The sequence below is a fragment of the Eumetopias jubatus genome, unplaced genomic scaffold (genome assembly GCF_037043125.1).
Source record: "Eumetopias jubatus isolate StellerSeaLion01/CBP00866 unplaced genomic scaffold, mEumJub1_p1.0 scaffold_16, whole genome shotgun sequence".
Lineage (NCBI taxonomy): Eukaryota > Metazoa > Chordata > Mammalia > Carnivora > Otariidae > Eumetopias > Eumetopias jubatus.
In genome coordinates this window covers 13,163,688-13,175,866 of record NW_028274822.1, presented here as the reverse complement: position 1 = coordinate 13,175,866, position 12,179 = coordinate 13,163,688, and the positions used below count along the sequence as shown (strand labels likewise).

The window sequence follows — 12,179 nt, the reverse complement described above, 5'->3', positions numbered from 1 at the left end:
AACAAATATTGGATCTTATGTTATTGTCTTGAATGTTCCTGAAATCTATTAATTTTTTTCAGTCAATTTTTTCTTGGTAAATTGTATAAGTTCTATAAATCTGTTAAAATTGGGTAAATTCTATTAAACAGTTGTTAGGTTCACTGGTCCTATCCTGTCTTCTCTACTCTAATATTTAGCCCATTCAGAAAGTTTTGTATTTTTGTTATTGCATTTGCTATAATTTCTATTTAGTCCTCTTTAATAATTTCTATTTCTTGAAGTTTTCTATTTTTTCATTTGTTTCAAGAGAATTTGTAATTGTTGGCTGAAGCAATATGTCTGATGTCTGATTTAAAATTATGTCAGATAATCCCAGTATTGGATCTATCTGATGTTGTTGTCAGTTGTCTTTTGTTGTTTAATTTTTATTTTTCTGGTTCTTGGTTTGACAGGTGATTTTTTTAATTAAAAATTTTTTTTATTAGTTTCAGAGATAGAATTTAGTGATTCATCAGTTGCATATAACACCCAGCACTTGTTACATCAAGTGCCCTCCTTAATGCCCATCACCCATTTATCTCTTCCCCTCCACCTCCCCTCCAGCAACCCTCAGTTTTTTTCCTAGAGTTCAGCATCTATTATAGTGCCTATTTGCCTCCCTCTCAGTTTTCATCTTATTTTCTTTTTCCTTCCCTTCCCCTGTGTTCATCTGTTTTGTTTCTTAAATTCCACATATGAATGAAACCGTATGGTATTTGTCTTTCTCTGACTGACTTATTTCACTTAGCGTAATACCCTCTAGTTCTATCCACATTGTTGAGAATGCTGAGATTTGGTTCTTTTTGATGGCAGAGTAATATTCCATCACACACACACACACACACACACACACACACACACACACACACACACACCCCACCTCTTCTTTATCCGTTCATCTGTTGAAGGACGTCTCAGCTCTTCCCACAGTTTGGCTATTATGGACATTGCTGCTGTAAACATTGGGGTGCATGTACCCCTTCAAATCACTGTGTTTGTATCCTTTGGATAAATACCTAGTAGTGCAATTGCTGACTCATTTTGTAGCTCTATTTTTAACATTTTGAGGAACCTCCATACTGTTTTCCAGAGTGGCTACACCAGCTTTCACTCCCACCAATAGTGTATCCTCACCAACATCTGTTGTTTCCTGAGTTAATTTTAGCCATTCTCACTGGTATGAGGTGTTATCTCATTGTGGTTTTGATTTGTTATTTCCCTGATGCTGAGTGATGTTGAGCATTTTTTCATGTGTCTGTTGGCCATTTGTGTGTCTTCTTTGGAACAATATCTGTTCATGTCTTTTACCTATTTATTGACTGGATTTTTCATTTTTTGGGTGTTGAATTTGATAAGTTCTTTATAGATTTTGGATAGTAACCCTTTATCTGATAAGACATTTGCAGATATCTTCTCCTATTCCATAGGTTGTCTTTTGGTTTTATTGACTGTTTCTTTGCTGTGCAAAAGCTTTTTATCTTGAACTACTGGGACTTCATCAGGTGATTTCTTTTTTAATCATATCCTGGGTCTTTTGGGTATTGTTAAAAGAGTCTGGCTCCTCTTTAAATCTTTTATTTTAATAGGCAGTCACCTTGTTTAGATTTGGCATACAAGCCCTGGCCAGCTTTTGTGGGCTGTGGTTCTGATGAAAATTTTATTTTCAGAGCTTTTGCTGTGCTGTTTTGGTCTACTTGATACCTGTTACAGCTGGGTGACACACAGGTCATGGCTGGTGCCACCTGAAAGGGTGGAAGGACATTCCTAGGCAGGATCATGGTGCCTCTAGATGGGAAAAAAGAATTTCTAAGGAGTCTCTGGCTCACAGGGATGAAGAGCACTTCCTAGGACTGTCTACTTGTTTTGGCAGGATCCTTCTTGCTGGTGCTGCCTGGCTATCCAATGTCTCTTGAAAGGGGAGGCATGTTTCAGGTCCCACGGAGAAAGCACTTTCCTTGGCTGATTATTGTTTGTAAAACATCCAGTATATCCCCATACCAGTGGCTTAGCTGTTATTGTCAGAAGGACTCCTATTTAATCAGGATGAGGAATAAGCATACATGAGCTACATTCTATTATTAGGTTGGGGGTCAGGACTTGCTGGATCTGTTTCCCTTTTTCTGTTGAGTGAAGGGATATAAGATGATTTGCTGCTGTATTGTTCCCCCAGTCGTGGAGTCACAAACCGGCTTGCTTTTCCTTAGGAACTTTCAGGGCAAGAGGTTTTATTTTCGGAGTATGCTAATATATTTCAATAAGAGAGGCAGTAGGAGATACCCCAGAATTTCATATAGGGTTAATTTGGTTGGACATAGGCAGCAGTTAAAAGAAAGGAAGATTCAGATGTCAACAAGGTAAAGAGATCTAATTGGTCAAGGTGGAGACCATCTACCAACTGGTTGCAGTCCTAGTTCGGTCCCAAACAAGTATGTCAATTCTAAGCTTCCTTCTTTTGTCTTCTGTAAGAAGAGCAGTTTGGCCTAAATGAACTTTGGGATCTCTTTCAGTTCTCATGTGTACAAGCTGAAATCTACCCATTTTACATGTAGTTAAGTGAGGGTGATAGGCCAGGTATCTTCTACACCCCACAAATATCTCCCAGCCGTTGAGGCATAAGGTTTGGGGAAGACAGGACATAGAGACAAGATCTGGTATATCTGCTTGTACCACAAACACGGTATGATCATTTGTTCACGAATTATTTATTTGTTCATTTGGTTTGTCATCACTAATTAATCCGAGTATGTTTTGTATGCTTACTCTGGGCCAGTTTTATCCCAGCTTCCGTAAGAGTAAAATGAGACCAATTCTACCCTATGTTGCTCAGCCGCTCATTTGGCAATATCTGCCAATAAACACACATTCAGTAATATGAATAAGTAATTGGAGAGGCCAAGATGTAGAATGTGATTAGACTCAATATGCAAGATAGTAATGTTGATTCTCCATGAAGCTGCCTGGAAAATCTGGGACCATTGTTTAAACACAATAGATCTCAAAGCCTTAGGACTCTCTGCTCCCCACCCCCACCCACCCCCTGCGTGAGCAAGCTCTAGTGATTCTGCAAGCTTTTGTTCTTTAATACATTAAGCAAACATGAACTCCAAGTGCTGTCACCTTGTTGCTATTCATTGTGCTGTGTAATTGGAAGAAGCAGTTCTAGTTTGCCTCTTCCCTGTGAAGCAACCAGTTAGCCAACAGATCAGCGTTCTGACATTTGCTCCTGGGAGGGTTCAGAATCTCAGGATTCAGCACTTTAGAGACTCTCTTGCCTGGTTAATAGCACAGTATCTCACTTCCTTGAGGCTGGGGCTGGTCATCACCTTGGACAAGCAGGTAATCAGATAGCCCTTGGCTCCAATCATAAACCCTTGCAATAAAAAGGACCTTAGAAGCAAAATCAGCAGCACCATAAATTAAATTACAAAATATACTTAGAGGGTGAAAAATAAACACTTAACACAATAAACAGCAGCATAGGGTCTTCCGGAGGTCTGATGAGCTATGGCCAGCTTCATCCCTCCAAGTTAGGGTGAGAGACGTATGGGACAGGGAAGGGGCTACAGAAGGTCATATGCTCCAACTGTCTGACTTGCATTTGAAGAAAATGAAGCCTAGAGGATTTTCTGAAGATTTGGCCAGGCAACAGGACTAGTCATTTGACCTTATTCAGAGGGACATGAGAGACGTGATCTCTACATCCCAGCACCCTCCTGGAACCTCTAGTCCAACCTGCTCCTTTCCTCTTCGGCTCCGGCTCTCACCTCTTCTCACCCCACCACACATCCCTATTTAGACCTTTAACATTGACTTCGAGCTTCTCCCATGCTTCTTTTTTGTCTTTTTAGCACAGAATTTTTTCGTATTCTTTTACTTATTAAATCAAGTATTGTTTTGAATCTTATTTTATAGGTAGATACGTTAAATATTTTATCTTTATCTCTCCAAGAAGGAGACATTAATTGAACTTCTTAGTGACCTTGCATTTACTCTGTGATTGGAATACCTGCCCTCCTACCAACTCCCCCCACCCCCTCAATCCCCCACCTCAAAGGACCTCCTAGTCTCCCTGCTCCGGATGCTTCCAGTGGATCCTAGCCCAGGAATAGTTCTTCTCTTTTGTTTTCTTTTCTCTTTTCCTCCTCTTCTTTCTTTCTTCCTCCCTCCCTTCCCCTCTTCCTTCCCCTCCCCTTCTCTCCAAATAAGACTCTATTATATACACAAGCCTCAGATAGTAGCAGCACATAATATTCACCCTTTTCTGCTCTCAGCATTACTCAGTATACTGGTTGAAAATCTAAAAATTACACATCCGTACAGTAACTGCCAACTGTCAGCCTGTGTATTCTCTATATAAGACTTTCTTTGCAAAGCTGAACTTTGCCTCCCCATCCCACTAATACAAGCACCATGGAATGTAGTCTCCAAGGAACATGGAAATGGAGAGAGTGGTACCAGGCCAGGGTGGAGGGCTGATGATTGTTTGAGAGACCAAGAAAGTCAGGAAGCAGACCAGCATGTATGTTCTTAAATTCAGGGCCTGTGGCTGTCAGAGGAAGGGTTTAGTGGAGTTCACAGATACATCAAAACATTCCTAGTTTTGGCACCATGTATGTTCCATTTCACTTCAGACCCAATCAACCACCACTCCAGCCAAGGCCTAGCCAAAGAGGCAGCTGAATGGGGACTACAGTTCTAAGACAGAAGCTGCAGTGTCCATAGATGCCAGAGAGATCTTTCCTGGGATAAAGGGGAATTAGCAGCAGACATGAGGCAGCTGTGGAAGAAAGCACTCATCTTGATAATTGATGCAGATGCTGCACTGAAAAATCTGAATTACTGATGGAAACCTAGAATTTCCTGTAATTAATAAGTAACAAGGGCCTCTCTATTTTTTACTTATTTTTATGAGGCTTCTGAAACAAGGGTGGAGAACATTTGCAAAACTTGGATGTCTCAGTAGGAGCAGTCCAGTCCAGCTCAGCTCTCCCAAACAGTCACTGCAAGACAGACCCCTGACAGCAGCTGCTTTGCTGTATTTCCTACTAGCTGTGGCATGCTGGAACAGTGCCTGGCGCATAGCAGGTCCTCCATAAATGTTGAATATCCAAGTAAGGTTTTTGACAAATTCCTAGTGAGGTAGACTTAGAAATGAAGGCCGGGAACCGCCATCTGTCATTCCTCCTTCGTATGTAGTCATGTTTGCCAACTAAACATGTTCCACACAATGAGATCAGCTAATCATTGACTTGACTCATAAAGTTCCAAATGGAAGGATTTTATAGTAGAAAACTGAACTGGCTTATTCCCAGAACAGGCAAAGCATTGCTATTGTAAAAAATTAATAGACTTTTTAAAAAAATTATTATTATGTTAATCACCATACATTACATCGTTAGTGTTTGATGTAGTGTTCCATGATTCATTGCTTGTGTATAACACCCAGTGCTCCGTGCAGAACGTGCCCTCCTTAATACCCATCACCAGGCTAACCCATCCCCCCAACCCCCTCCCCTCTAGAACCCTCAGTTTGTTTTTCAGAGTCCATCGTCTCTCATGGTTCATCTCCCCCTCCAATTTCCCCCCCTTCGTTCTTCCCCTCCTGCTATCTTCTTCTTTTTTAACATATAATGTATTGTTTCAGAGGTACAGATCTGTGATTCAACAGTCTTGCACAATTCACAGCGCTCACCATAGCACATACCCTCCCCAATGTCTATCACCCAGCCACCCCATCCCTCCCACCCCCCACCACTCCAGCAACCCTGTTTGTTTCCTGAGATTAAGAATTCCTCATATCAGTGAAGTCATATGATACATGTCTTTCTCTGATTGACTTATTTCGCTCAGCATAACACTCTCCAGCTCCATCCACGTCATTGCAAATGGCAAAATTTCATTCCTTTTGATGGCTGTAAAATAATTAATAGACTTTTTAGTAGAGCAATTTTAGTTTACAGAAAAATTGGGCAGGAAGTACAGAGGGTTCTCTCTGTACCCTCCATAGTATTCCCTGTTGTTGACTTGGATTAGTGTGATACATTTGTTATATTTGATGAGTGGATCTTAATACATTATTATTACCTGAAGTCTGTAGTTTACCTTAGAGTTCATTCTGTGTTATACACTTCTATTGACTTTGGCAAATGCATAATATCACATATCTACCATTGCAGTATCATACAGAAAATTTTCAGTGCCCTAAAAGTTCTGGTCTCCAGATATTTATCCCTCTCTTCCTGTCTACCTGCTGGAAACCACTTATCTTTTTAGTCTCTATAGTTTTGCCTTTTCCAAAATATCACATACTTGGGATCAAACTGTCTTTAACCTTTTCAGATTCGATTTTTTTCACTTAATCGTATGCATTTAAGATTTCTCCATGTCTTTTCATGGCTTGATAACTCATTTCTCTTTAGTGCTAAGTGATAATCATTATATGAATGTATCACAGTTTGCTTATCCCCTCACCTGTTAAAGAACATCTTTGTTGCCTCAGTTTTGGGGAATTATGAATAAAGCTTCTATAAACATTTGTGTGTAGGTGTTTATGTGGACATAAGCTTTCAACTCATTTGGGTAAATACCTAGGAGTATGATTGTTGCATCACATGGTATAACTATGTTTAGCTTTGTTAAGAAACTGCTGCCAAACTGTCTTCCAAAATGTCAGTACTGTTTTGCATCTCCAACAGGTGAGAGTTCTTGTTGCACCATATCTTCGCTAGCATTTGGTGTTGTCAGTGCTTTTGATTTTAACCATTGTAATAGATGTGTAGTGGTGTCTCATTCTTGTCTGAATTTGCAATTCCCTAATGACAAATAATGTTGAGTACCTTTTCATATGCTTATTTGTCATCTGCATATCTTCTTTGGTGAGATCTGTTCAGATCTTTTGCCCCCTTTTGAAAATTATATTGTTTTTCCTATAATAGAGTTTGAAGAACTCTTTGTATACAAGTCCTTTATCAGATGTGTTTTGTAAATACTTTCTCCTAGTCAGTAGGATTGTCTTCTCATTCTCTTAACAGTATCTTTTGCAGTGCAGAAGTTTTAAATTTTAATGAAGCCCACTTTTCAAATTTCTTGCTGGGATAATGCTTTTGGTGTTATATCTAAAAACTTATTGCTAAGCCCAGGGTCACCTGGATTTTTTTCCTGTATTATCTTCTAGCAGTTTTATAGCTTTGATTTTACACTTAGATCTGTGATGAGTTTTGAGTTAAGTTTTATGACAGGTGTAAAGTTAGTATCTAAGTTCATCTTTAAAATGATTGTTCAGTTGTTCTCGCATCATTTGTGGAAAAGACTATTCTTTCTCCATTAAATTACTTTTGCCATCTTTGTCAAGTTAAGTTGCTATTATTTGTATGGGCCCGTTTCTGGCTCTTTGTTATGTTTCACTGATATATTTGTCTATTCTTTCACCAGTGGTACATTGTTTTAATTACTGTTGCTTAATAGAAAGTTTTGAAGTCAGGTAGTATCATTTCCCTCATAAAGAAGACTTCGCTTTTCTTTTTCAGTGTTGTGTTGGGAATATGTCAGAACTAGTAGGTAAGTACGTGCTAGAGAATCTAATGCACAGCATAGTGATTATAGTTAGCAGTACTGTATTATAAACTTCAAAGTTGCTAGGAGACTAGATCTTAATTGTTCCCTACAAAAAAAGATGATAATTATATGACATGGTAGAAGTGTTAGTTTAGCTGAAGTTACAGTGGTAATCATATTGCAATATATAAATATATCAACATGTTGCACATCTTAAACTTATACAATGTTATATGTCAATTATATTTCAATTAAAAAAAAGAATAAGCTTCCCATAGCTATATTCTTATATTAAAAAATATTGTGTTTGTTACTCTGGATCTTTTGCCTTTCCACATAAAGTTTAGAATCAGTTTGCAGATGTCCACCAAGTAACTTGCTGGGATTTTGATTAGGAAAGTCTTGAATCTATAGATGAAGGTGGGAAGAACTGACATCTTAACAATATTAAGTCTTCTTATGTATGAACATGGACTATCTATTTATTTAGATCTTTGATTTCTTTCATCAGAATTTTGTAATTTTCCCATATAGATCTTATAATATTTTGTTAGGTTTACATCTTAGTATTTCATTTTTGGGTGTGCTAATATAAATGGTGCTTTATTTTTAATTTCAAATTCCAATTGTTCACTGCTAGTATATAGGAAAGAAAGAACTGACCTTTCTATGTTAACAAAACAAAATTTTTGACACATTCTAATGTTTAAAGCAAGTCACAGAGAGAGAGACTACAGAAGGTATGATATTGAGTTTCATTGAGGGCCACCAGTATAAGAGATCCCCACATTGGGGAAGTAATTTTTACACATGAACTGTTAGAGAACCACCAGAGCCTTCTTCCATTCATGCCCAAATTTGTATGGTACTGGTGAGGTCCTACAAGTCAATTTCTAGTGTGGGCAGAGGGAGGCTTTGTGGATGAGACCCAAACAGAACGTGCTAGTGCCTAAACCCTCTCCATGTGCAAAGAACTAGGATTTGCAGTATATTTTCCAGGTGCTTCTTGACGGTGTCAGGGCCTCTAAGGTTTGGTGACTTCCTCCTGGTTTGTAAATTATGTCTGAAAGAGTATTATCTTAAAAATTAAATTTAAGCCTAACACCTTTTGGGTTTGTCTTTAAACTAATTTTGAAGAGGAAGAATAAATAGCAAAGACCAGTCTACTCTATTATAAGATGTATTATATAGATAATCAAGATTGTGTGGTATTGGCTGAGGGATAATCACAAAGATCAATGGAATAAGAACTGAGAATCCAGAAATAAACCCACACAAATAGTAGCTCAGTAGATTCTTGACAGAGGTTCAAAAACAATTCAATGGAAAAAGGATAGCCTTTTCATTCTTCTGTATATAGCTGTCCAATTTTCCCAGCAGCTATATACGGAGGAATGAAACTCGACCATACTCTAACACCATACACAAAGATAAACTCAACATGGATGAAAGACCTCAATGTGAGACAGAAATCCATCAAAACCCTAAAGGAGAACATAGGCAGTAACCTCTTTGACATCAGCCACAGCAGCTTTTTTTTTTTTTTTTTTAAAGATTTTATTTATTTATTCATGAGAGACAGAGAGAGAGAGAGAGGCAGAGGGAGAAGCAGGCTCCCAAGGAGCAGGGAGCCCGATGCGGGACTCGATCCCAGGACCCTGGGGTCATGACCTGAGCCGAAGGCAGACGCTTAACCATCTGAGCCACCCAGGCACCCCAGCCACAGCAACTTCTTTCAAGATACTTCTCCAAAGGCTAGTGAAACAAAAGCAAACATGAACTTGTGGGACTTATGAAGATAAAAAGCTTCTGCACAGCAAAGGAAACAGTCAACAAAACAAAGAGGCAACCCACAGAATGGGAGAAGATATTTGCAAATGACACTACAGACAAAGGGCTGATATCCAAGATCTATAAAGAACTTCTCAAACTCAACATCTAAAAAACAAATAATCGAGTCCAAAAAATGGACAGAAGACATGAACAGACACTTCTCCGAAGAAGACATACAAATGGCTTACAGACACATGGAAAAATGTTCATCATCATTAGCCATCAGGGAAATTCAAATCAAAACCACACTGAGATACCACCTTACACCAGTTAGAATGGCAAAAATGGACAGGGCAAGAAACAACAAATGTTGGAGAGGTTGTGGAGAAAGGGGAACCCTCTTACACTGTTGGTGGGAATGCAGGTTGGTATAGCCGCTTTGGAAAACAGTGTGGAGGTGCCTCAAAAAATTAAAAATAGAGCTACCCTATGACCCAGCAATTGCACTCCCGGGTATTTACCCCAGAGACACAGATGTAGTGAAAAGAAGGGCCATATGCACCCCAATGTTCATAGCAGCAACGTCCGCCATAGCCAAACTGTGGAAAGAGCCGAGATGCCCTTCAACAGATGAATGGATAAAGAAGATGTGGTCCATATATACAATGGAATATTCCTCAGCCATCAGAAAGGATGAATACCCAACTTTTACATCAACATGGATGGGACTGGAGGAGATTATGCTAAGTGAGATAAGTCAAGCAGAGAAAGTCAATTATCATATGGTTTCACTTATTTGTGGAACAGAAGGAAGAGCATGGAGGACACTAGGAGAAGGAAGGGGAAAATGAAGGGGGGGAATCGGAGGGAGAGATGAACCATGAGAGACTATGGACTCTGAGAAACAAACTGAGGGTTCTAGAGGGGAGGGGTGTGGGGGGATGGGTTAGCCGGGTGATGGGTATTAAGGAGGGCACGTACTGCATGGAGCACTGGATGTTGTATGAAAACAATGAATCGTGGATCACTGCATCGAAAACTGGTGATGTATTGTATGGTGACTAACATAACATAATAAAAAAAATTAAAAAAGAAAAGGATACCCTTTTCAACAAATGGTGATAGAGAAATTGGACATCCCTAGATGCCCCCCCAAGAAAATGAAAGAAAAAAGAATCTTCAATTCCACATGAGTGAAATCGTATTGTATTTGTCTTTCTCTGACTGACTGACTTAGCTAGCTCCATCCACATTGTTGCAGATTTAAGAAACAAAACAATCGAACATAGGGGGAAAAACAGAGAGACAAACTAAGAAACAGACTCAAGTATAGAGAATAAACTGATGGTTATCACAGGGGAGGGAGTGGGGGAATGGGTTAAACAGGTGATGGGATTTAAGGAGGGCACTTGTGATGAACACCATATGGTGTCAAATGGAAGTGTTGAATCATTAAATTCTACACCTGAAACTGATACTATATTGTATGTTAACTAAGTGGAATTTAAATAAAAACTGGGAAGAACAAAAAAGAAAAAAAAAAAGCTTGACCTAAACCTCATACAAAAATTAACTCAAAATTGATTTTTAAATGTAAACATAAAACTATAAAAGTTTTAGAAAAAAATAGACAATTTTTGGGGCTTAGGGCTAGGCAAAGAATTTTTAGATTTAACAACAGAAGCATAATCAGTAAAAGGAAAACATTGATAAATTGGACTCCTGAAACTAAAGACTTTCACTTTGTGAAAGTGCTGTGAAGAGGATGAAGAGTCAAGTCAAAGTATCTAACAAAGTACTAGTTTCTAGAATGTATGAAGAGCTCTCAAAGCTCAGTATTAAAAACCAAACAGTCCAATTAGAAAATGGCAAAGACATGAAGAGACATTTCAAGGAAGAGCATATTTAGATAGCAAATAAACACATGAAAAGATGTTCCATATCATTAACTATTAGGGAAATGCAAACTAAAGCTACAGTTAGGTATCACTACACATTTATTGGAACACCTGAAATAAAAGCCACAGCAGATACTGGCGAGGATGTGGAGAACTAGCTCACTTATACATGCTTTTGGAATGCTAAATGGTATGGCCGCTCTCGAAAAACAGTTTGGCAGTTTATACACACACACACACGAAAACCCCTCAACTAGACGTGAAATTGTGACCCCCAAATTAGGCACTATTCCAGGGAGATTAAAAACTCACATTCGCATAAAAACTTGCATGTAAATATTTATAACAGCTTTATTTATAATGTCTACAAACTGTAAACAACCCAGATGTCCTTCTACCAGGGAATGGCTAAACATGCTGTGATATATGCACACCATGGGTGCTACTCAGAACTGAAAAGGAACAAGCTATTTGATAAATGGGTGGAACTCCAGAGTATTACTCTGATTGAAAAAATGGCAATCCCAAAAGATTACGTACTGCACAATTCCATTTCTGTGCCATTATTGAAATAACAAAACTCTAGAAATGGAGAACAGATTAGTGGTTACCAGGGTTTAGGAATGAGGCTAGGGTGGAGTGAGTATGGTTTTAAAAAGGCAACGTGAGGAATCCTTGTGGTGGTGGAAATATTCTGTATCTTGACTTTGCTAATGCCAATATGCTGGTTGTGACTTTGTACTACAGCTTTGCAAGGTGCTATCATTGGGAGAAGCTGGGTAAAGTACCCACGAGAACCCTGTATATTGTTTCTTAACAACTGCATGTGAGTGAGCCTACAATTATCTCAAAATGAAAAGTTTAATTTAAAATAGAACACTATTATTAATGTATAATTTAAATATAGTGAAGTGTTCAGATCAGTCAGTTTAA

General features: G+C 38.7%; 1 protein-coding gene across 1 annotated transcript in view; it reads left to right on the top strand.

The window, feature by feature from the left end:
- SERPINB11 (serpin family B member 11) overlaps positions 1 to 12,179 on the top strand; it is a 58,974-nt gene that overhangs the window by 21,353 nt on the left and 25,442 nt on the right. The gene's annotated exons all lie outside the window — the stretch shown is intronic.